The sequence below is a fragment of the Ovis aries genome, chromosome 26, assembly GCF_016772045.2.
Source record: "Ovis aries strain OAR_USU_Benz2616 breed Rambouillet chromosome 26, ARS-UI_Ramb_v3.0, whole genome shotgun sequence".
Taxonomy (NCBI): Eukaryota; Metazoa; Chordata; class Mammalia; order Artiodactyla; family Bovidae; genus Ovis; species Ovis aries.
The window spans coordinates 42,237,092-42,262,595 of NC_056079.1; the positions used below are offsets into that span (position 1 = coordinate 42,237,092).

General features: G+C 44.0%; 1 long non-coding RNA gene across 1 annotated transcript in view; it reads left to right on the forward strand.

Annotated features, from left to right (window-relative positions):
• LOC121818036 (uncharacterized) overlaps positions 1-25,504 on the forward strand; it is a 130,719-nt gene that overhangs the window by 85,365 nt on the left and 19,850 nt on the right. Inside the window, exon 9 of the long non-coding RNA XR_006058145.2 lies at positions 912-25,196. This is a non-coding gene — a long non-coding RNA (uncharacterized LOC121818036). The remainder of the gene's footprint in view (positions 1-911; positions 25,197-25,504) is intronic.

The window sequence follows — 25,504 nt, forward strand, 5'->3', positions numbered from 1 at the left end:
AAAGCGACATATGACGTATTCTTCAACTAAGGGGGAGCAAGAGTGTTCAAGAGTCAGTGCTTCCTTTCTAGATTTCCTTCTAAAAGGCAATTCACATTGGTTTTATTGTTTGAAATTCCCAAGGGAGGTCTTCTCAAGTGTAGATTTCAGAAAGCCAGTGGGAAGAATAGCAACTGTTTAAAAAACTGTCCACGCTGGTTTAGCATGTCAGATTTATTACGGGATAAGTCCTGGTGGCTCAGATGGTAAAGAATCTGCCTGCAATGTGGGAGACCTGGGTTCAGTTCCTGGGTTGGGAAGATTCCCCCTTAGGAGGGCATGGCAACCCACTCCAGTATTCTTGCCTGGAGAATCCCATGGACAGAGGAGCCTGGCGGGCTACAGTCCATGGGGTCTCAAAGAGCTGGACACGACTGAGTGACTAAGCACAGCACAAGAGTAAAAACAGAGAGAAAAGGACCAATTAGCTGCGGTAAAGCTAGCAAGGCAGTCCTCCCACAGGACAGCCGCGTGGGTCACAGGTCTCTGGGTCCATGTACTGTCCTTCTGGGGGAAAGCACTGATTTTGGTTTGAAACTCAAACTTCTCTTTCATAATACATACTCTCACAAATGATAGTCTTTGTATATCAGGTAACAGAATCCTCAAGCGCTCAAAAGGCTCTATGAGCCCCATGAATCTTGCTTCAACTGTGCTGGGGTGGGGCGGGGCGTCGGGGCCAGGGGGAGCTGTACGATCGACCCCTCCCACCAATCTTCAGATGCCAGGCGAGGGCAGACTTAGTGCCAGGGCGGGGAGCTGGCATGCTTTCTCCTAGATGCTACCAAAATAACATTACGTCCTGATTCCACATCAGCAAGATATACAGAGGCTACCCATTTTCTAAAATGTCTTTTCCTCTTCTTCCCAAGGTACTACTTCTTTTTTGTTTAAAGATTTTTGGTATGGACCACGTTTAAAGTCTTTTTTTTCTCTGGTTTTTGGCCGTGAGGCATGTGGGATCTGAGCTCCCCGGCCAGGGATCAGCCCTGCACCCCTTGCGTTGGAAGGAGAAGCCTTCACCCCTGGACCTCCAGGCAAGTCCTCCCTAAAGGTACTTCAATCTCAACATCAAGTCCTAGCTCAAATTTCACCTCTCTCATGATACATTTTTTTCCATCTTTCATAGATACAAATCCTTCACTCATCTGTGCATCTCTACTACCTTATTCAGATCTCAAATACAGTCTCATATAATAATAGATACTCTTAATATAATAATATAATATGCTACTTACTCTCATTTGTAATAGTTGTTTACCTTTCTGTGTAATAATGATTTGTGAGGTCTCCAATGTCAGGTATATTTGTGTTTCCAGCACTGTGCCTGAAACATAGGAGCTATACATATACTAACACATTTCAGGTGAGACGAGGGACTTTGGCTAGCTTTATCAACCTGGTTATTAATTTTTAATTTTAAAATTTATATTTGCTTCCAGTTTTATTGAGATATGATTGACATAAAACTTTACAAGTTTAAGGGTATAGCATAATGATCTGATTTGCATACATCATGAAATGATGACCACGGTAAGTTTAGTGAACACCCATCATATCATAATTTATATGAGATTTAACAAAATCTGCATGTATTTAACTAAATTAAGGAAACAGAAAAGATTTTTTCTTTGTGATGAGACATCAGGATTTACTCTTGTGACAGCTTTCATGTATAACGTACAATGGTGTTATTATATTTATCATGCTGTACCTTACATTTCTACTACTTATGTGTTTTATAACTGAAAGTTTGCACATTTCAACTGTGTTTACCCAATTCTACCCCCTTGGATAACCACAGATTTTATCTCTTTTCCTATGAGTGAGTTTGTTTGATTTTAAAGTATAATTGAACCACAACACCTGTTAGTTCCTGCTACGCAACATAGTGGTTCAGTATTTCTGTACATTACAGAATGTTCACCATGATAATCTAGTTACCATCTGTCACCACGGGGAGATGTCACGTAATTGCTGATTATGCTCCCCCACACCGTTCATCCCCCACCCTGACTCATTCATTTTGCAGCTGGAGGTGTGCATCTCTTCACACCTCAGCTATTTCTCAGCGATTTCAGCTACTTCCCTTCTCTCTCAGCTGTTTCTCGACTCCCCCACTCCCTCCCCTCTGGGAAGCACCTTTTCTCTGTGTCTGTGACTGCTGCTATCTCGTTATGAGAACACAGGGCAGCTACGTGCAAGAGAATCAGACTGGACTGCATCAGGCACAAAGATACATTCCAAACTGATTAAAGACTTTAAACTTGAGACCTGAACCCATAAAACTTCTGGAAGAAAACATAAGCAGGAAGCTGTCCCCGGGACAGAGATTGGAAGCGTCAGCGATTCGGGACCAGGAAGACTCTAAGCCACCAGCTTTGAAGACAGATGGGGACACACAGCCAGGATCTGGGGGTGGCCCATGGGAGCTGAGAGCAGAGCCAGCAGATGCCCCCGCCCGCAGAGACCTGCCTCTCCGTCTGTCTGGGTGGGCATGGAAGCAGATTCTCCCCAGAACCTCTCGAAAGGCAGGGGGCACGGCTGACCCAGATTTTGCTCCTGGAATCCCTGAGCCAAGAACCCAGCACACCACGCCTGCATTTCTGAAAGCTTGTTTTTCTGATGGGCTTGTTTTGATCACTAACATGTTTCATTCATTACTCAGCAATAGCAAACTGATACAAATAATACGGAACTGAATTTTACAGTGGCCTGAATGGGGTTGGAAGAAGCAGGTCAATCCTAGCCAATACCTTGATTCAGCCTGGGAGATTTGAGCAGAGAACTCAGTTACTCTATGTCCAGACTCTGACCTGCAGGGTGTCTGAGAAGATAAACTGTGAGATGCTTTAAGTTATTAAGATCGGGGACCAACTCCGATGGCTAACATCCCCCAGCCCCACCCCCCAGCTCACATCAGAGGTAGAAGGCTGAAAACACTGATCTCTGTCAAAACAAATTCGGGATTAGATGTTGGGTGTGAGAAGGCACTATTTTATTGGAATAATTTTATCTTCTAAATTCATAAGTATACTAAAAGTTAATAAATGGAAAATCACCATAGTGTTCTAAAGAATATATAAAATTGGGGCTTCCCTGGTGACTTGCTGGTTAAGAATCTGCCCTTCCATTACAGGAGGCAGGGGTTCGATCACGGGTCGGGAAACTAAGATCCTGTGAACCATGAGGCACAGCCAAAAAATAAAAATCAACTTACAAGTTAAAAAAAAGAATATACGGAATTGAAGGTTATGAATAACAGTGACTACATTCAATTTGTTTCTCTTGTTTCTCTCGGTTGCACACAAGACAAGCCCAGCTCACACGTATTTAGTAACTGCCCAGTCAGTTTCATAATTGGGTCTATTGTGGACATGTACAGGCTGGAGTGAAAAGAATAGGCCACCGCCGGGTTACCGCCTCTGTCATCACTGGCACCATTACAGGAAGTCGTCTAATTGACAGAAATGATAGAATTTTTATGCCAGGATTGGTATAAAATTCAACTTTTTGTTGCTTTACAATTAACGTGGTCTCTAGAACATTTCAATTTGATATGACATTTAAGTGTGCGTACTGATTGTATTACAGTATTTTAAACAGATGATTATATATGCCTGTGTGCGAAGTTGGCTTCAGTCGTGTCTGACTCTGTGTGACCCCATGGACTGCAGCCCGCCAGGCCCCTCTGCCCACGGCATTCTCCAGGCAAGCATACTGGAGTGGGCTGCGTGCCCTCCTCCAGGGGGTCTTCCCGGCCCAGGGACTGTCTCATGTCTCCTGCATTGGCGGGCAGGTTCTTACCACTGGCAGCATCTGAGAAGCTCATGAAAGTGAAAGTCACTCAGTCACGTCTGACTCTGCAACCCCAAGGACTATACAGTCCATGGAATTCTCCAGGCCGGAAGACTGGAGTGGGTAGCCTTTCCCTTCTCCAGGGGAATCTTCCCAACCCGGGGATTGAACCCAGGTCTCCCGCATTATGGGCTGATTCTTTACCAGCTGAGCCACCAGGGACTCCCAAGAATGCTGGAGTGGGTAGGCTGTTCATTCTCCAGGAATCACCCGGGGTCTCCCCCATTGCAGGCGGATTCTTTACCAGCTGAGCTATGAGGGAAGCCTGAGAAGCCCATATTCGTGTACATATGCACACACACGCACACACGCACACGTGCACACGCGCACACGCACGTGCACACACACGCACGCACACACATGCACACTCACGCACGCACACACACGCACACGCACACACACGTGCACACAGGCACGCACACACGCACACGCACGCACAGAAGTCCGCGCACTGTGCACCTTTGCGGTCCTCCAGGTTTCCAGAGATGTGAAGGCTCTCGCTCAGACCCTCTCCATGCTGACAGCAGCTGGTCCTTCAGTACAGCTGACCTTGTGGAGGAAGGACCCAAATGGATTCCTGAACGAACAGACAGCTACCTCGTGTTGAGGTCTTTAGCCTGTTGGGAAGCTGAAACCACGGGGCGAGAGGAAGCGCCTTAGATGTCCGCGACAGCAGCTGTAAGCTCCTTGGAGCTCGGCTCCGGGAGTGATGGCTTGGGGGCGGTGCCCCCTCCTGGGGCAGGTGGGAGGGAGCAGTGATTTCTTTCTTTCTTTATGGCTGTGCCGGGTCTCTGTGGGTTGGGCCTTTCTCTAGCTGTAGGGGCTACTCTCTGTTGTGGTGCAGAGACTTCTCACGGCAGCGGCTCCTCTTGCGGAGCCCGGCTTCTAGGAGCACAGGCTTCAGTAGTTGTGGTGCGTGGACTTAGCCGCTCTGTGTGCAGCACCTGAAATCTTCCTGGACTGGGCGCTGAACCCAGGTCTCCTGCACTGAAGGCTGATTCTTAACCGCGGAGCCACTGAGGGACGCCCAGCAAGGATTTCATCTACCTGGATTATGATATGCCAGTGGGGAGTCACTTGAAGGTCTGAAGCAGGGACTGATTCTCACCACCGCGTGGCGAAGGGGATCCCAGCCAGAAACTCATTTTCGTGGTCCAGATGGGAGGTGGGGAGAAGGAGAGAGGAGTCCCTCAAGATCTTAACAATCTCCCAGGCAAGGAGCCCCTTGCAATGGGAGTGTGTCAGTCTGAATACTATCAGAAAGCCAATTAAATAAGCTTCAGGCAAGTGGGACGTGAGTTCCCATCTGCCATTTCTTTCTCGGGGCTGCAAACATGTGACGGAGATAAAGGCAGTGTTGGTCATATCAGCAAAAGAAGTTGCAGATAGGAATTCAAGTAGGTTTAAATCACCAACGATGTCAACAAGTGAAAAACTGTAGCACCAGCTGCTACAACAACCTCCAAGTTTTAGTGGCTTTCAATAACAGAAGCTTCCCATTTCGGTTCTCATGCACGGGCTTGCAAGGTTGGCCTCTGTCATCTAGGGGTTCTAAGTGTCCTCAGACAGAGATGGTGTGGACGGTTATGAGCCTGTGTTTAAGCTGGGCCTCCAACCAGCTTATCTGAGATCTGTTCCACGTTTCACTAGTCAGGACCTGACGGCATAAACACACTGCACTGCGGGGACCAGGAGACCTAAGGTCCATTGCGGGCTTGGCATCTCCGCTCCGGAGGTCAGGCTCTGCCGCATGCTGCTGGCTTGAGTGGTCTGTTCGAGATGAAGCTGGGGCGCTTCCTTCTTTCTCTTCAACTAATGAAACCACAAACTCTCTCTCTGGGACATCAATTTGCCTCAAGGGTGGGAAGGTTTTCGTTTTGTTTTTTGGTGGCATTTGTTGGCCTGCAGTCTACCGACATCAATCTATTCTTATTCAGTTGGTAGAAGTTGAAACCTCATCTATTTTCTTTTTTTAAAGACCATGCTTCCTTTTGGCCTCTTCATTAATTGAACACCTATTTGGGGTTTCCCTGTATCCAGACATACCTGGCAAAGGCACAGTGTTATTTTGTTTCCTGAGGTCAGCTTTGTAAAAACAAAGTGTTTTATAAGATAGAGAAGTTAACTGCTGGATTGAGGGCCTACTTAGAGCAGTCAAAGCTTGTGCCGTCTATTCACAGTAGCCAAGCATGGAAATAACCTAAATGTCCGTCGACAGCTGAATGGATAAAGAAGGCGTGGGACATGTATACAACGGAATATTATTCAGCTATTAAAAAGAATGAAAGAAGACTCTTGAGAGTCCCTTGGACTGCAAGGAGATCCAGCCAGTCCATTCTAAAGGAGATCAGCCCTGGGATTTCTTTGGAAGGAATGATGGTAAAGCTGAAACTCCAGTACTTTGGCCACCTCATGCGAAGAGTTGACTCATTGGAAAAGACTCTGATGCTGGGAGGGATTGGGGGCAGGAGGACAAGGGGACGACAGAGGGTGAGATGGCTGGATGGCATCACTGACTCGATGGACGTAAGTTTGAGTGAACTCCGGGAGTTGGCGATGGACAGGGAGGCCTGGCGTGCTGCGATTCATGGGGTTGCAAAGAGTCAGACACGACTGAGCGACTGAACTGAACTGAATGACATTTGGATGCAACTAGAGATTATCATACTCAGTGAAGTGAGTCAAACAGAGAGGCAGATACCAGACAGTATCACTTATATGTGGAATCTAGAAAATTTGATACATATGAACTTATTCTTAAAGCAGAAATAGACTCACAAATGTAGAAGGTAAGCTTGCGGTTACCAAAGGGGAAAATGGAAGGAGGGATAATCAGGGGATTGGGGTTCACATTGCCCACTGCCTCACATAAAATAGATAAACAGCAAGGATCAGCTCTATAGCACAGGGGACTGTACTCATATAATAACCTAGAGGAGAAGAGAACCCACAAAAGAACACATAATAATGCATATATATAAAACCTATATATTTGCATAACCCCTGACTGTACAACTCTGTCTAGTCTCTCTGTTGTTCTATCTTTAGTTATAAAAGTAACAGCTGATATTTATTGAATGCTTTCTGTGTGCTGGGCCTTCTTCTAAGCTCTTTACCTTGATTGTTGTGGTCTTAACAAGAAAGCTATTATGTGGGTACTAGTATTCTTATTTTAGATGGGAAAATTGAGAGAGAGGTTAAATAGTGTTAGAAAAAGTATAGATTTCAGGACCATCAAATTTAATGACTTTCACGGAACTGGGTGGGTCTCTCGTTTTCACTTGTAAATCTTTGGAGAAGGCTTTTGTTCCCTTTTCTCCAGTAAAGACTCTGTAATGAATCTGGCTTTCCTTACCTTATTCCCTAAGGCTTCCCTAAAGCTTCCCGGGTGCCCCAGTGGTGAAGAATCTGCCTATCAATGCAGGAGACAGAGAAGTCTTGGGTTTGATTCCTGGGTTGGGAAGCTCCCCTGGCGAAGGGAATGGCTACTTACTCCAGTATTCTTGCCTAGGGAAGCCCGTGGATAGAGGAGCCCGGGTTCGCAAAGTCAAACATCTGGGTGACGGAGCACGCACACGCACCCTGTTCCCAAGCTGGTTTCGCAGGAAGAATAATTTAATGCTGTCTGGCTAAGGGGCATGTGTCTTTACAAGCACTCAAGATGCTTCCTGTGAGTCTCAGCATCTCAGCGATACTGTTTTCAAGGAACTAATGGGCTGAATAAATATGTTTCTTGGCTGTAGACCCACTGTACTCTTTGGATGACACTTTTGAATACTTATCTAAAATGAACATTTTGCTTTTATTACCGGAATTACGTGCTGCTGAAGAGGCTGTTCACGACTCACGTGGGACAGGACCGTGTGTACATCTTCTGGGCAAAGTGCTCATTTTCAGCTTGCATTTATTGGCACTGTTTAACTCAGGTGAGATTGCTGCGGGAAGTAGCTCTCTTAATCAATCAGCTTTGAGTTTATTTGGTCAGTAACACAATCTAGCCCTTGTCAGACACATTGACTGCTGTTGACCTAGGAGGAGTCTCGAGGAGGGCCGCGCCGCTTCTCAGGTTGCTCAGCTGCGAAGGGCTAACTCAGAAGTTGGTTCCTCCGCAGGTTTACGTTTCCTCTTAAATCCCGGCTGATGTTCCCTGTGTTTGCAGACTGTGGGAAAGTTTCTTCCAGCTGGTAGCGAGCTATCAGGGATCACGAAGAGGAGGCTCAACCCGCAGGCGCTGTAAGCCCCCGGACTTTACACAGCGGTAGATGAATTTTCACCGTGAAGACCCGCGGCGGGGGCATTCCTGCGGCGCTGCCCTGTGCGTGGCCGACGCGAGCGTTTCTCGGAGGCACCTGCGCCCTGGGGGGCGTCCTGCACTGTTCTTCAGTGTCTCAGGGCTGACTCCCCGAATTTCTCTCTTTCAAAATACGACTGCCTTTCGGGTCAGGCCACCAACTGGCCACATTTTGGGACTTCTCAAAACTCACATCTGGCTACCATCCAGTCCTATTTTCTTTCCTGGGATCCCTGGATCAGGAAGATCACCTGGAGCAGGAAATGGAAACCCCTGCAGTGTTCTTGCCTGGAGAATCCCATGGACTGAGGTGCCTGGCGGGCTGCAGTCCACGGGGTTGCAAAGAGCCTGACACTACTGAGTGACTGAGCTCACAGACGTGCGCGCACACACACACACACACAAATTTTTATAACAAAACATGCCACAAATTAGCTGGTCCATTTAGTACCTGTTAGTAACAAGATTTGGGCTGAAAGTATGGGCTAAGGGTTTAGTGTCTGTGGTATGCGTGGCCATGGATACTACTCGAAATATTCTGTAACTTCTGAATAGACACATGCATTTTTAATCACTGTGAGCCTGGGGGAAGTGTTCCACTTCAAGAGACAGGCAATTATTTACTTAGTAATACTTAGCATACTTCCTTATCACTCTAGCTTTTACATAAAGCCCCAAGTTCTGAAAAAACAAAACAAAACCCAAAAACTCTAAGAGATTTAAAACCTGTACCGACCAGTATGGTAGCCACTAACATGTAGCTAATGGACATTTGCACCATAGCTTGTCCAAATTAGTGGAAAATGTACTGTAAACGTAAAATACACAACAGATTTCAAAGACTTAATATGAAAAAGAGGGTTGGCTACATATTAAAATATAGTATTTTGGATTCATTGGGATGAATAAAATATATTATTAAGATTAACCACTTATTTATTTTCCCCTTTTTAAATGTGACTATTAGAAAATTTTAACTACATATGTGGCTTATATTTGTGATATGCATTATATTAATATTGGCCAACATCATGCTAAACAATTAATAAAGACTGTTACAATCTTAATACATATTAATGTTTAGCACAGATCACAACTGAGGAATATTGGCATTTAGTGGTCTTGATATTTGTTATACAACAATTACAATTAAAATGCCAATACATTCTCATTAATTCAGGACACTTATTTCTTACCTGAGTTCACCCATTCATCTTCCAACACCAATGCTTAAAAAAAATCTCCCTAAGATCAGCTTGGATGAGTGCTCCGTCTCACTCTGAAATAGTCTCATTGCTTTTGGTGGATTTTAGCTGAGAAGCAGGAGGCACATGGTTTGTTTTGACAGCGAGGCATGCAGGAGGCTTTCTAGTTTAGATTTGGCATTCCATCTGCTGTGTTTTACAAGTAGAAGAGCTTGGTGACGAGCGATCTGCTGGAATGAGGTGGTGGAGGTTCTGTTTTACCCCGTGTCGTCTTCTTTTTCTTTTTCTTTTTAAACTTACGAGCTAAAGAAGAGATACAAACCGCACCCCTGTGCATTAGCGACCGTGCCAAGTGTAGCAGATGAACGTGCTTCTACTGAGTATCACTCGGTCTTCGCCAGTCAGATTGCTCACTGCTCTGCCTCCATTCCCAGGGAAAACATCTCTCCAGAGCTGTGGATTCCATTTACAGCTCAAAGGGAACTGCTTCCTACAAATCGCTGTCATAAATCAAAAGCAGGAAGCCTGCCTCCTGGGATCAAATTGAGTAGATTTCCGATTGCCAGGTCTCTGTGGAGTTCAGGGGATTTATAAGTAGGGACTCAAAGGATTTATCTCTCTTGCGCATATGTAAGCAATCTGGAGTCAATTGCTTTAGGTTGGTGAATGCGATGTCTACGCACACTCTTCCCTTCCGGTGGGCGGGGAAGGCAACGACGAGACTGACCTAGAAACTGGTAGATGTGGAGCTTCCATCAGCCTGTGTCCCTGAAAGACCACGTGAAAGAGGAACATGGTACTTGGGCGTTCTTTGAGAGAGAATTAAACTTCCATGTGTTCGGGCTGTTGCATTTGTTATAAATGCTTGGCCTACCCTAGCTAATGTAAATTCTGTTAGCTATTTCTTCTACTGAAGTACGGTAGATTTTCAATATGGTATTAGTCGCAGGTGTATAGCATAGTGCTCCAATACTTTTATAGATCATATTCCATTTAAAGCTATTACAAAATAATGGCTATACCTCCCCGTGCTGCTCAATATATCCTTGTTGATCATCTGTTTTGCGCATATACTTGTTTCCTCCTAATCCCCTGCCCCTCTCTTGCTCCCTCCTTCTCCTCACTGGCTCCTGCTGGTTTGTTCTCCATATCTGCAAGTTTGTTTCTGTTTTGTTGTAAACATTCACTTGCTTTATCTTTTAGATTCGACACGTAAATCATTAGATGGAGTGCTTGTCTTTCCCTATCTGACTTGTTTCACTAAGTGTGACACCTTCCAGGACTAACTATGCTGCTGCAAATTACAAAATCTCATCTTTTGTTCGTGGTGAGTTATATTCCATTGCTTCCTTGGTGGCTAAGACAGTAAAGAATCTGGCTGCCATGCAGGAGACCCGAGTTCAATCCCTGGGTCGGGAAGATCCCCTGGAGAAGGAAATGGTAACCCACTCCAGTATTCCTGCCTGGAGAACTGCGTGGACAGAGGAGCCTGGTGGGCTGCAGTCCGTAGGTTGCAAAGAGTCAGACGCGGCTGAGTGACTAACACAACACAATATTCCACTGTGTATGTGCATCATGTCTTCTTTATCCATTCATCTGTTGACGGGTGGCATTTAGCTTTCTTCCAGATCTTGGCTATTGAGAATAATGCTGCGATGAGCCATGCATGTGTCTTTTAGAATTAGTGGCTTTGTGTTTTCAGATATATACCCAGGAGTGGATTTTCTGGGTTGTATGGTAGCTCTGTTTTTAGTTTTTAGAAGCCTATATCCTACTTTCGTAGTCGCTTCATAAATTTTCGTTCCTACCAACAGTGCACAAGGGTTCTGTTTTTTCCCCTCCTCTCCAATATTTGTTATTTGTAGACTTTTTCATGATAGCCATTCTGATGGGTGGGAGGTGATAGCTCACTGCTGTTCTGATTTGCATTTTTCTCATAATTAGGGATGATGAGCATCTTCTCAAGTGCCTGTAAACCATCTGGGCGTCCCTGCTGGCTCAGCTGGTAAAGAATCCGCCTGCAATGTGGGAGACTTGGGTTCAATTCCTGGGTTGGGAAGATACCCTGGAGAAGGGAAAGGCTACCCACTCCAGTATTCTGGCCTGGAGAATTCCATGGATCTATATATTTTCTTCGGAAAAATGTCTATTCAGGTCTTCTGCCCATTTTTTTTGGGGGGGGTGTTGTTTGCTTTTTTGATGTTGAATTAAATGAGCGGTTTATATATTTCGGATAGTAATCTGTAGCTGTTACTATCCTCTGCAAATCCTTCCGTGTCTTAGGTTGTCTTCTTGCTTTGTCAGTGGTTTCCTGTGCTGTGCAAAAATTTAAGTTTAAGGAGGTCCCATGTGTTTGTTTATTTCTTGTGTCTTAGGAGACAGAGTCAGAAAATATTTTTATGATTTATGTCAAAAGTAATCTGCCTTATGTTCCATTCTAGGAGTTTTATGGTTTCAGATCTCATATTTGTCTCTAAACGATTTTGAGCTTATTTTTGAATACGGTGTGAGGAATGTTCCAGGTTCATTCTTTCACATGTAGCTGTCCAGTTTTCCCAGCACCGCTTATTGAAGAGACTGTCTTTTCTCCATTGGACAGTCTTTGTCTTAGATTAATTGACTGTGTGTTGGTGAGTTCATTTATAGGCTTTCTATTCTGCTTTATGGAGAAGGCAGTGGCACCCCCCTCCAGTGCTCTTGCCTGGAAAATCCCATGGACGGAGGAGCCTGGTAGGCTGCAGTCCATGGGGTTGCAAAGAGTCGGACACAACTGAACGACTTCTTTCACTTTTCACTTTCCTGCACTGGAGAAGGAAATGGCAACCCACTCCAGTGTTCTTGCCTTTAGAATCCCAGGGATGGCGGAGTCTGGTGGGCTGCCATCTCTGGGGTCACACAGGGCCGAACACAACTGAAGCGACTCAGCAGTAGCAGCATTCTGCTTTATTGACCTATGTGTCTGCTTTTTTGTGTGCCAGTCCATGCTGTTTTGATTAAGCCCTATTAGTTATTATACTGGTAGTTATCTGATTTGAAAATTAGAAAATGTCATAAATCACAAAGGAGATACTTTTTTCTCATCCTCTTTCATCTTCAACAGTCATGATCTTATTTCTAGCATGTAACTGAAGCTGGCTTAGACGTTAGTCATGGAGGTGGAAGATATTGGAACTGGGAAGTTCAGTGCCTCACTTTGCAGATGAGGAAACACCCTTATCTTGCCTGCCTGGTGTGACATGACCAGCAGTTTCAGGAACTGGAGTTTACTGTTTCTCATTTCAGTATCTTTCCAATATATCTAAGAGGTGGAAGGGCTTTCCTGGTGGCTCGGACAGTAAAGAATCCGCCTGCAGTGCAGGAGACCTGGGTGCGATCCCTGGGTTGGGAAGATCCCCTGGAGAAGGATATGGTATTCCACTCCAGTATTCTTGCCTGGAAAATCCCATGGATGGAGGAGCCTGGTAGGCTACAGTCCATGGGGTGGCAGAGTCGGACACGACTGAGGGACTTCACCTTCACTATCTGTCTATGTAGTTTAAACTTTAAGAAACACATTTATACCTAGAGAAAACCATAATTCAGAAAGATGCATGCACTCCAATATTCAAAACAGTGCTATTTATAATAGCCAGGACATGGAAGCAACCTAAATGTCTATCAACAGGGTAATGGATAAAGAAGAGTATTACTCAGCCATGAAAAGAAGTGAAATTGGGTCATTTGTAAAGAAATGGATGGAACTAGAGGTTGTCATACAGAGCCAAGTGAGTCAGAAAGAGAAAAACAAATATTGTATATTAATGCATACATGTGGAATCTAGAAGGTTGGTATAGATGGTCTTATTTGCAAAGCAGAAATAGAGACGCAGACAAACAGAGCACGTTCATGGACCCCAGGGGGAAAGAGGGAGTGGGAGGCAAAGGGAGGTTGAGATGGACACGTGCACACTGCCGACACTGCGTACGAGACAGATGGCTGAGGACGCACCCAGAGCACAGGGGACCCGGACGCCCCGTGGCGACCTGAATGGGGGAGAGGTTCAGAAGGGAGTGGATGTATGTGTGAGGACGGCTGATCCCTTTTGCTCTACAGTGGAAACTAACATGACTTTGTAAAGCAACTATGCACCAGTAAAAATGAATGAAAGGACACACATTCAAATTCACTGAAAATAGCCAAGTCCACTGACAATACTACGGTTAATCATTATAAGAAAATACATTTGTGTGGGGCTTTTATTTAGGTCTTCTCATTTGATCTCCTTAACAAATCTGTGAGTTTGACAGCGATTTTTCTTATACCATGGCATAACTTGGAAAAAGGGCTCCGTTTGGAGGTGATAGAACTGTGGCTTGGGAAGTGTGCATGGCAAAACACTAGGCCACGTAACAGGTAAGTGAGGAAACCGGAGCCTGATTTCAGACCAGATGCGCTTTCTCTACATGCCATTTCCTCCGTAACCCTTTACAATTAAAACCAGTTATAGTTTGGTTTGGATGTTCCTTATGGAGATGACTGCTGTGTCTCTAGGATGCTTCACATTCCAGACGTTTTGAGTTTGACTTGGTAATTTGTCGTTGTTGACAACATATAGTGGAGATCTCCGGCGTCCTCTCTCCTCCGTTTGTGCGGGTGAAGTCGTGCACTCTGCAGCTCTTGGTCAGGGAGTTCTCTTGGTCAGGGAGTTCTCTCGGCCCTGGTTCTTTGTATGATCGTTCTTGGCGCAAATTAACCAATCCTGTTGTTCCCAGGTGGCTCAGTAGTGAAGAATCCGCCTGCCGGTGCAGGAGACGTGGGTTCGATCCCTGGGTCGGGAAGATCCCCTGGAGGAAATAGCAACCCACTCCAGTATTCTTGCCTGGAAAACCCCAAGGGCAGAGGAGTCTGGCAGGCTACAGTCTGTAGGGTCGCAAAGAGTTGGACATCGCTGAGCACACACTCAGGCATTGTATCATGGTGATTCTTCGCCACTGCTTTTCAACCTAGCTTAGGTGTGACCCTTGGACAGAAAACAACTCAGAGTGGCCCGCCAGTGAGCTTGAGATGCTGAAAGAATAGCACAGACGGGTGGAACATCTGCATTGAATCAAAGCACCCCACGTGCCTTCTGCTTTTCTTTCTGGGTTCTGCTCTAATCAGGCAACGTTTAACAGTTGTTCAATGACCTGGATTGTGTGGTAAGTTCTGTACAACTCATATCTTTCACTGTTAAAAAAATTTCAGATTGTTTCACCAGACAAACACTTATGAGTAGACGGTTAGGCAAACAGTTCATTTAATGTTTTATTAAATTGCATATTTTTCTGCTGTGCCGCGTTGTAATTTGACATCTTTATAGACTACAGAGTGATCACTACCGCACACCGAGTTACCGTCTATCACCACACCATCGACCCCCTCCTTTCGTCTTGCCTATGCGCTCTCATAAGCACTGGTGCTTGGTCTACTCAGAGTTTCTGTTTCTTCATGATTTGTGCTCGAACCATGTTTTCCAGAGTCTATCCCTCTCTTCTAGGCTGCCCAGTCTGTTGGCCTGTAACTGTAGCAGTCTCTTAGGACCCTCTGTGCGTCTTTGGTATCAGTTGTGAATCCTCGTCTTTCACTTTTGCTCCCATTTACCTGAACTCCTCTCTCTTTGTTCTTGGTTAGTCTAGCTGAAAACTCCTCTCTCTGTTCTCGGTTAGTCTAGCTGAAGTTTTGGGTACATGCGTGTGTGCAGGCTCAATCAATAAATCAGGTTTACTGATGTTGCTTATCTTTTCAAAGAGTCAGCTCTTAGTTTCATTGGTTTTTATGATTTTTATGGCTCTATTTTGTTTATTTCTGCTCTGACCTTTATTATTTTCTTCCTTCTGCTAATTTTGAAATTACTTGCTATTTTCTTCTAGTTTCTTTAGGGGTAAAGTTAAATTGTTCATTGGGTATTTTTCTTGTTTCTTGACGTAAGTCTGTGCGGCTGTGAACTTTCCTCTTAGAACTGCTTTTGCTCTGTCCTACAGACTATCATATTTTTGCTATCGTTTGTCTCTAGATGTTTTATTTTTCCTTTGATTTATTTGATGAACTGGTTATTCAGTAGCATGTTGTTTAATCTCCATGTTTTGATTTTTTCCAGTTTTCTTTCTGTAACTAACATCTGGTTTCATATACCGCTGTCACAAAAAGTGCTTGATATGATTTCAATCTTCCTGAATTTACTGATCTTATTTTGTAAACTGTGGAAAATTCTGAGAGAGATGGGAATACCAGACCACCTGACCTGCCTCTTGAGAAATCTGTATGCAGGCCAGGAAGCAACAGTTAGAACTGGACATGGAACAACAGACTGGTTCCAAATAGGAAAAGGAGTATGTCAGGGCTGTATATTGTCACCCTGCTTATTTAACTTCTATGCAGAGTACATCATGAGAAACGCTGGGCTGGAAGAAACACAAGCTGGAATCAAGATTGCCGGGAGAAATATCAATAACCTCAGATATGCAGATGACACCACCCTTATGGCAGAAAGTGAAGAGGAACTCAAAAGCCTCTTGATGAAAGTGAAAGAGGAGAGTGAGAAAGTTGGCCTAAAGCTCAACATTCAGAAAATGAAGTGATGGGCATCCGGTCCCATCACTTCATGGGAAATAGATGGGGAAACAGTGGAAACAGTGTCAGACTTTATTTTTTTGGGGGCTCCAAAATCACTGCAGATGGTGATTGCAGCCATGAAATTAAAAAACACTTATTCCTTGGAAGAAAAGTTATGACCAACCTAGATAGCATATTCAAAAGCAGAGATGTTACTTTGTTGACTAAGGTCCGTCTAGTCAAGGCTATGGTTTTTCCAGTGGTCATGTATGGATGCAAGAGTTGGACTCTGAAGAAGCCTGAGCGCCGAAGAATTGATGCTTTTGAACTGTGGTGTTGGAGAAGACTCTTGAGAGTCCCTTGGACTTCAAGGAGATCCAACCAGTCCATTCTAAAGGAGATCAGCCCTGGGATTTCTTTGGAGGAATGATGCTGAAGCTGAAACCCCAGTACTCTGGCCACCTCATGCGAAGAGTTGACTCACTGGAAAAGACTCTGATGGTGGGAGGGATTGGGGGCAGGAGGAGAAGGGGACGACAGAGGAGGAGATGGCTGTTTGGCATCCCTGACTTGATGGATGTGAGTCTGAGTGAACTCCGGGAGTTGGTGATGGACAGGGAGGCCTGGTGTGCTGTGATTCATGGGGTCGCAGAGAGTCGGACATGACTGAGCGACTGAACTGAACTGAACTGAATTTTGTAACCTAACATGATCTATTTAATGCACTTGAGAGGAAAGTATATTCTGCTTTTGGATGAAATGCTTTATATATACATGCATCTGTTAAATTCATCTGGACTGATATGTCATTTAAGGCCCATGGTTTGCTCATTGATTTCCTGTCTAAATGATATATCCATTGATGTACGTTTGGTGTTAAATGTCCTCTGCTATTATTGTTTTGCTCTTAATTTCTCCCTTCAAGTCTTTTAATATTTGCTTTAAATATTTAGATACTTCTCTGTTGGAGAAGGAAATGGCAACCCACTCCAGTACTCTTGCCTGGAGAATTCCGTGGACAGAGGAGCCTGGTGGGCTGCTGTCCATGGGGTTGCACAGAGTTGGACATGACTGAAGCGATTTAGCAAGTGAAGGACCTAAGCTACTCCATTTTGTAAGGTTCCGGGAAAACAGCCTTTGGAAATCCCCTAACCTCACCCCACCGCCCACGAGCCAATCGGACCCCAGACCAAAATCTCCTGACTTAACGTTCAGGAACTCGTGGTCTACCTAGGTAATGGGAACCAATCAGAACTCGTGGCCAGCCCAGGAAATGGAAACCAATCAGAAACCAGCACCTAACCCTTCCACAGAAGGTAACCAATTAGACGTCTCCCAACCCGGAAACTCCCGTTTTTCGAAATTTTCACGAGAGAATACCCTATATAAGCAGTGTAATCCAGAGCTCAGGGCTCCTCCCTATAGCCGCTGTGTCGGTATCGGTGGGAGCCCCAGCTCGAGCTTGGTAATAAAAACTCTCTTGCTTTCGCATCGGATATCGGCTCCCTGGTGGTCATTGGGAGATTTCGCAACTTGGGCACAACAGCAAGTATGCATGCATGTCGGGTGTATGTCTGCCTACTAAGCTCCACTGTCCATGGAGTTGTCCAGGCAAGCAAACTGGAGTGGGTTGCAATTTCCTACTCCAGCGGATCTTCCCAGCCCAGGGATCAAACCCATGTCTCCTGCATTGGCAGGCAGATTCTGAGCCACTGAACTACCTGGGAAGCCCATGTTGGATGCATATACATTTATAAATGTTATATCTTCTTTACATTTAAAATATTTTATTTCATGCATCTCTTAAATGATTATTATAATTTTAGTTTCTTTGACTCCTTTTGTCTTTTAACCTTCATGCTCACTTTATACGTGATTAATGCACTACCTCTATTTTGTATTTACCTTTTCTAGAGAGACTTTCACTTTTGCATGTTTTCTTCTTATTTGTTAGTGCCACTTCTTTTCAGTTTAAAACTTTTCCTAAAGTATTTCTTGTAGGGCCAGTTTAGTGGTGATGAACTCCGGTAGCTTTTGTTTATCTGGGAAATTGTTAAAATCTCTCCTTCAATTCTGAATAATAACCTTGCTGGATAGAAAATTCTTATTTGGAAATTTTTTACTTTTCAAAACCTTGAATACATCTGCTACTCCCTTCTGTCCCATAAGGTTTCTGCTGGAAAATCTCCTGATAGCCTTTTGGGTCAAGTGAGTCTGTGAATGTGCTTCTTGAGAGTGGGTCTTCTGTTCTCTGCAGTTCTACAGTCTTGCTGTGCGTATTCCTAGGCGGTTTTTAAAGTGAAGTGTTTTGGAGCCTTCTCTCTCCTGTGCAACATCAAGGGGTTGGTGTGCCTCATGTGGGACTCAAATCGCTTGCCCCTCATGGAAGAGTCACACCTCTGTGATCCCTCCTCCTCATGCAATGTTATAGCTGGAGTGTGGTGAATCGTCCTACACACGGCTGCGTATTTGACATGTTCACTAGAGGAGCTGAGTTCAGGACCTTCCTACACTGCTGTCATGAACCCTCTTCCCTCATAAAAAATGTAAAATTACGCTGAAGATTCTATCAGCTTACATTCAGAGGGAAGTATCTGGTGTATTTGATACCTCTCATGATATTCTTTTGGGTTAAATGGAAGCAATTATAGACGCAATGTCAGAATGCTGCTGCTGCTGCTGCTAAGTTGCTTCAGTCGTGTCCAACTCTGTGAGACCCCATAGATGGCAGCCTACCAGGCTCCCCCGTCCCTGGGATTCTCCAGGCAAGAACACTGGAGTAGGTTGCCATTTCCTTCTCCAATGCATGAAAGTGAAAAGTGAAAGTGAAATCGCTCAGTCTTGTCCAACTCTTAGCAACCCCATGGACTGCAGCCTACCAGGCTCCTCCATCCATGGGATTTTCCAGGCAACAGTACTGGAGTGGGTTGCCATTGCCTTCTCCAATGTCAGAATAGCAAGGTAAATTCTTACCTGGCTGAAAAAAATGTTGGCTAACTGGGTCAACCAGATGAGGTTGGGCCCTGTTCTGTTAAACATTTAAATTACAATTGGGATGAAAGACATACATAGAAATTGCTCAATAAACTTTGGATGTCACAAAACATTGGAAGAACAGTTAATGTATTAGGTGATAAGCTGTTCATCAAAAGTTTTGCTAATAATCTTATCATGATGACCTGGAACTAACTGGATATAATTCCTAAATCTAGGGCTGAAAATAAGATCTTTTGTGAATGTCTATAAAGAGGAAGACTGAGTTTAGTAGGGCTTTATGTGCAGAAGATTTCAGCTGATTACAAGCTGAACAGGAGCCAACAGCCCAGCCACAGCTGCTGGGCAGGCTAATGCAATCTGAAGGGAGTGTCGGGACAACATACTATTTGGATCAGTGGCAAGGATGGCTCATTGTAATGGGCACTGGTCAGAACTCATCAGGATTATCGCACTACTTTTGGTTCCATATTTTAAGTGGGTATTGTCAAATGAAGGAAATTGGATGCTGAAGAAGCCCAGAGTTCAAAGACTCGAGGATGTTCATCCTGAACGAGGGAAATGGTGATGATGTGGTAACTAGGGTGACGATATGGTTGGGTTCACCCAGGTCATTCCCTGTTCATGCATGTTTCTTAGTATCCCATCTGATTTAGCATCTGTCCCAGATATGTTATTTTTACATTTTGGAGAGCAATTTATTTTTTTTAACGCTTTTTTTTTTTCCCCTGTTTGTTTTTTTGGCTGCACTGTGGGGCAGGTGGGATCCTAGTTTCCCAACCAGGGAATGAACTTATGTCCCCTGCCCTGGGAGCAGAGTCTTAACCACTGAACTGCCAGGGAAGTTCCTGAAACTGCTTTTGAATTAGACTCTTTTAATAGATCTCCCACTGTATTAAAATCTAGTACTCAATTAATTAATGTAAATATTAACAATTATAATCCATTCATTATTTTAGTACCACTTTTTATTTTCAAAATTTGTCCCTGTCTTGGATAGTAAGTTGCATACCTAATAATCTTCTTGCTATTTGGAGGATTCTCTTGTTGAGAGATTTACTTCTGTGTAAAGAACTACTTTTATGTCATTCACAGGAGAGAAGGTTGATCACCTGGTAGACATGATAAGAAGTCAAGTTTCAGCTGAGTGGTAGGATCTTATGATCCTATGAAGTGGTAGGATCTGATGAAGTGTTAGGATGTCACCTCTGGAAAAGCTCAAGTGAAGCTTGATGACCTCTTGTATGCCAGGGGTTTAAACATACTTTGCTATGGAAAACTTTCAAATATATGCCAAACTAGAGAAACAGTATACTGTCAGGAACATTTGAGGGTGGAATCCAAATTTCCAAGTGGCCGCAGTAAACCCAGTGCCATTGGTTGGTGGACGAAGCAGTGGCGACCGGGCTCAGGTGAGTGCCCACTCGTCATGCCACAGCCCACATGATGCTGAGACCAGGGCCTCCTGTGCCAGGTGTTGCTGCCAGCTAGACTTGCAGGCCCCTGGGAATCAGGAGTCTGTTCCTTTCTTACCTTTGGCTTCTTTGATAATTGATTCCTCATGCATAAAAGAGGGTCATGTTTTCCTTCTGGTATTTTCAATTTTTTTCTTCGTGAGTGGTCTTTTCGGAGGTGCAGGCTGTCACTGCCTCATCCTGATCCCAGCTTAGGTGACGCCTGAGCCCCTAACACACAATGTCTGTCTAACCCATTGTGTCTGTGATTAGTTGCTCAGTCATGTCTGACTCTTTGAAACCCCATGTAGTCAGGTCCCCTACATGTGACTGTAGCTCGCCAGGCTCCTCTGTCCATAGGATTCTCCAGGCAAGAATACTGGAGTGGATTGCCATGCCCTCCCTCAGGGAATCTTCCCAACCCAGGAATCGAACCGGGGTCTCCAGCATTGCAGGCAGGTTCTTTACCAGCTAAGCTACCAGGTGCTTAATACACATTTGTTGACCGAATGAAAGAACCACTGACAGGCTGCCATCTACCGTCTCCTGCACGATGGAAGCCTAGCATAGGTCTCTTCACTGGAAAATGGGATTTGGAAGTAATTTTAAGCTTTTCTACCCATGGAAGATTGAAGAAGCTGGACTATAAGGGAATTCTTGTCTTTGATGCCATTCTTGGGTGGTAGCTTCTGCATTCTCAGTTATTAAATGAACTCTAACTGGCACCTAGATGTAATCTGTTCCTCCAACTATTGTGTAAACCTAAGGAAGTCTCTGCTCTCTCTGCATGGAAATACAACAGCCATCCCCTTGCATAAACATTTCACTTAGAGTAGACAGGATGATATTCCAGAGAAGAAGACTCTATCCTTATAGTTGGAGCTAGATGATGAGAAACACTCTTAATCAAAGGTTGAAACAATCCCCTGGGGAGCAAGACATGGGCGTGACCAGGCTAGAGCCTTTGTAGAGCCTTGTTCCCTCCTCATGAAGGGGCACAGAGTATTTCTCACCTTTGTCCAATTCCCAAATCTTTAACATTCAGCTATTTCACCAATGAGAGCAATGTTATGGCATTTTACAAGTCTCAAGTTTCACCAATAAAAGCCTATTGCTGATATTCACTATTCTAAGGTCAAAGCATTTGGTTTGAATCAAGATATAGTAATTGTCAAGAATGATGGGTCTGAGGTTTAACTAAGAACCTTTTCTAGTATTCACCACTGGAGTGGTGTTTCTAATAGAAGGTGGACAATGTGAATTTACTTTTCCTGTGTTCAGACCCATTCTACCTAAAGAGCATTTTTCCCTCCTTCCAAATACATGAATCTATGACTCACATGAGTAATCAGATACATGGTTCTTTAGAAAAATGATACTAGTAACTAAAAAATAAAAACCATGTAATGATGCATTGAGACCATCCTTTGATATTTTCTCCCTCATCAAGAAATCCTCCAGTATTTAGAATACCACATAGTGGTTTAATTTAAATTATAATTGCCACATGCGTTTCTTCATTTAGAACAAAATAACAATAAGGAAAACTAACAAAGTAAAGGTATATTTCCATTTGCATTTCCTTGTTCCTGTTTTGATAACAAGTAAATTAGACTGAACTGAACTAACCTGTTACAAAGAAGTTTATTTTTTACCAAGTTCCTGGGCTTTTTGAAAAATTGTCTCATTGACTAAAGTTTTTCACAATCCATCATTTTCAAGGAATAGAAAATAAAAATTTATAATTAATGGAAAAGTTCATTCTCAGCTATTGGTGTGAAATATTTCTTGAATATTCTAGTTTCCTGATAATGTCTCAATTTGAAGAGATGCTTAAAATGACAGCTATTGATTATCTGAAAATTTTGAATGATTATTTAGTTGCCCAAGAATATAATTTCTTTGGACCTAGAGATTTAAATGTCCATACTTTGAATAATTCTTTAGCCATCCCAACTCTGTTCTAGTTATTTAATTTTCAGTTCTTGATGCATTTTGAGACTGCATAAACTTGGACAAGTCATAATCTTATTTCTGTGTCATCCATAAAATGGAATGAAATAGCTGCCCTAGGAAGGCAGATTTTACTTTCTTGGACTCCAAAATCACTGCAGATGGTGACTGCAGCCATAAAATTAAAATATGCTTGATCCTTGGAAGAAAAGTTATGACAAACTTAGCATATTAAAAAGCAGAGCCATCACTTGCTGACAAAGGTCCGTATATTCAATTCTATGGTTTTCCAGTAGTCATGATGGATGTGAGAGTTGGACTGTAAAGAAGGCTGAGCACCGAAGAATTGATGCTTTTGAATTGCGGTGTCGGAGAAGACTCCTGAGAGTCCCTTGGGCAACAAGGAGATCAAACCAATTAATCGTAAAGGAAATCAGTCTTGAATATTCATTGGAAGGACTGATGCTGAAGCTGAAGCCCCAGTACTTTGGCTACATGATAGAAAAAACTGACTTATTGGAAAAGACCCTGATGCTGGGAAAGATTGAAGGCAAAGGAAAAGGAGGTGGCAGAGGATGAGATTGTTGTTAGCATCACTGACTCAACAGATATGAGTTTGAACAAACTCTCTGAGATAGTGAAGGACAGGGAAGCCTGGTGTGCTGCAGTCCATGGGGTTGCAAAGAATCAGACATGACTTAGCAGCTGAACAACAAGACTTTTGTGTGACATTAGGGGATAAATTAATATAACTGATTTCTCAGCAGTAGAGACTACCCTTACCCTTATTGAAAAGGTGGACTTTGTAGGGCAAATTAAAAGTGAAGCTGGGAAAGCTGTTCTCTTGTCTGTGACAGTAGAACCGATTAATCGTGAAATCTCAGACAAACCCACACGCGCTGCAGAATGAAGTGTGCCTGCCACTTATTGCTGGAGTTACTTTCACTTGCCTCACCTTTTTGCTTATCACTTTTGTAAATTTATTTGTCTTACCTCTCAAGTTTTCTCTAAGTCATCAAGAATCTATACCAAAATCCTAGGTTCTTAGAATTTTTCTAATTCCAGAAGAGACAGAATTTTGCGATCATCTGTGACAATTCTAGAAAGCACTGCTGATTTTGTAAAAATCAATAGCTTTTCTTCACTGAAAAGTGATGACTTATGTTTCTTAAGGATATGAGAAGATGTAGCCATAAACTTAAATTACACTCACATCAGATTTTGGTTATTCTTTGGCATGTTCTCTATACCTAGCTGGATTCTATATCAAAGGTAAGTGCTGCAAATTTAAAAATAATTGCTAGATCAATAAATTTGTTTATAAAATGAACCAATTTTATTCTGTTAAATTCTGTTTATCTCCTGGTGGTCCTCTGGCCGGGACTGCAAGCTTTCAATGCAGGAGCTCTGGGTTCAATCCTTGGCCCAGGAACTAGATCCCACATGCCACAGCTAAGACTTGGTGCAGCCAAATAAGTTAAAAAAAATCTGTTTATCTGTGTTATAATGTGCTTGAAAGGGAAGTCTAATGGTAGTTTATATAATTTTACAACTTCTGTCAAACTGACAGTGTGCAATCACTTCCTTGGAGCATGTATATATATACACACACATACATTGCTATTTTAATAAGCATTTTAAATAAAAATTCCATAATTAAAAATCAGCTAAGGGGAAATATAAGTTGAGTAAGTGGGCCCAGCTTACAGTTAGTACTCAGAGTAAATAAAATCGTAAGGAAATCTGGTTTTGTGAACAGTTTATGGATTAGGTTAATAAAGGATACTTTCACGGTGGGTCCCCTGGTGGTCCAATCGTTCAGAATCGCCTGCCAAGGCAGGGGACACAGGTTCTGTCTGGTCCGGGAAGGTCCCACCTGCTGAGGAGCAGCTGAGCCCAGGAGCCACGGGAACTGAACCCCGGCTTCTCCCAGCAACAGAGACCCAGCACAGCCAAAAATTAACAAAGAAGGACAAAGAAAGGGAATGTTCATGAACTCAAAAGTGCCTCCAAAGTCTGTGTCGCACACTGAAAGTAGGGATCACCAAGCAACAGGACTTGCGCAGACGTAGCGGAGCTTCGGGTGCGTGTCGCCCTCCTCAGCGTTGCTCTGAGAGTGACCGCTGTAACTGTGGCACTGCTGTTGCAGCTCAGCATCGTCTGGGACTGAGCCCCGAGGCTCTATCTTCTGAGTACGCCTCCCGTCAGTAAGCTGCCTGTGCCCCGATTTCAAAAACCTTCTCCAGTGTGGCAAAGCTTCATCCTTTGCAGGTAGATTGATCTTTTGACAAGAGCCTGGTACTAATCAAGAGCAACCTCAAAGCCCCTTGAAGACCTATGTCTTATTTGCTGGTGACTTATCTCGTTTATTCAATATCCTTGAAATGGAGCCTGGGAGATCACTGGCTGTCTGCACGAGCTTGTAAAAACTGTTGTTGATTTTAAAAAGTGCAAGTTCAGGTTTATTTACTCTTTAGTTGAAGCATAATTGCTTTGTAATATTGTGTTTCTTTCTGCCCCAGGACAGTGTGACTCAGCATAAGTATACACGCGTCCTCTCTCCCTGGAGCCTCCCTCCCACCCCTACCCCTCCCACCCCTCTGGGTTTTCGCGGAGCCTGGGGTTGAGCACCCTTGCTATACGGCAGCTTCCCACCAGCTAGCTATTTCGCACGTGCTAGTTACGTTTCCATGCTACTCTCTCAGTTCATCCCACCCTCTCCTTCCCTGCTGTGTCCACAAGCCCATACAAGTGCAGTTTTATCTGGGGCAGAAGGAAGACTGAATCGTGGAGACAGCGTTTCAGACAGCCCGAGAAGCTGCTCTGAGGAGGTAGGATACGTAGAAGTCTTGCAACAAAGGACAGGTGGTTGGGAGCATCACCAGACTGCTGATATTGAATAGGCCAGATATCCCAAGTTAAGCAATTTAGTGTTTTTCTCTGTACGGAAAGATTCAAGAGTCTGGACTCACTGGAATCATTCCCTTGTTATGCACCTCGGCTAACTGCAGACAGGATCCTGTATTTCCACACCCTGGGTTTCCTTAGGGCGTGGCTGCAGTCTGACGGCTGCTGGGCTTAGTCACTCAGTCCTGTCAGGCACTTTGCAACCCTGTGGACTGTAGCCCCCCAGGCCCCT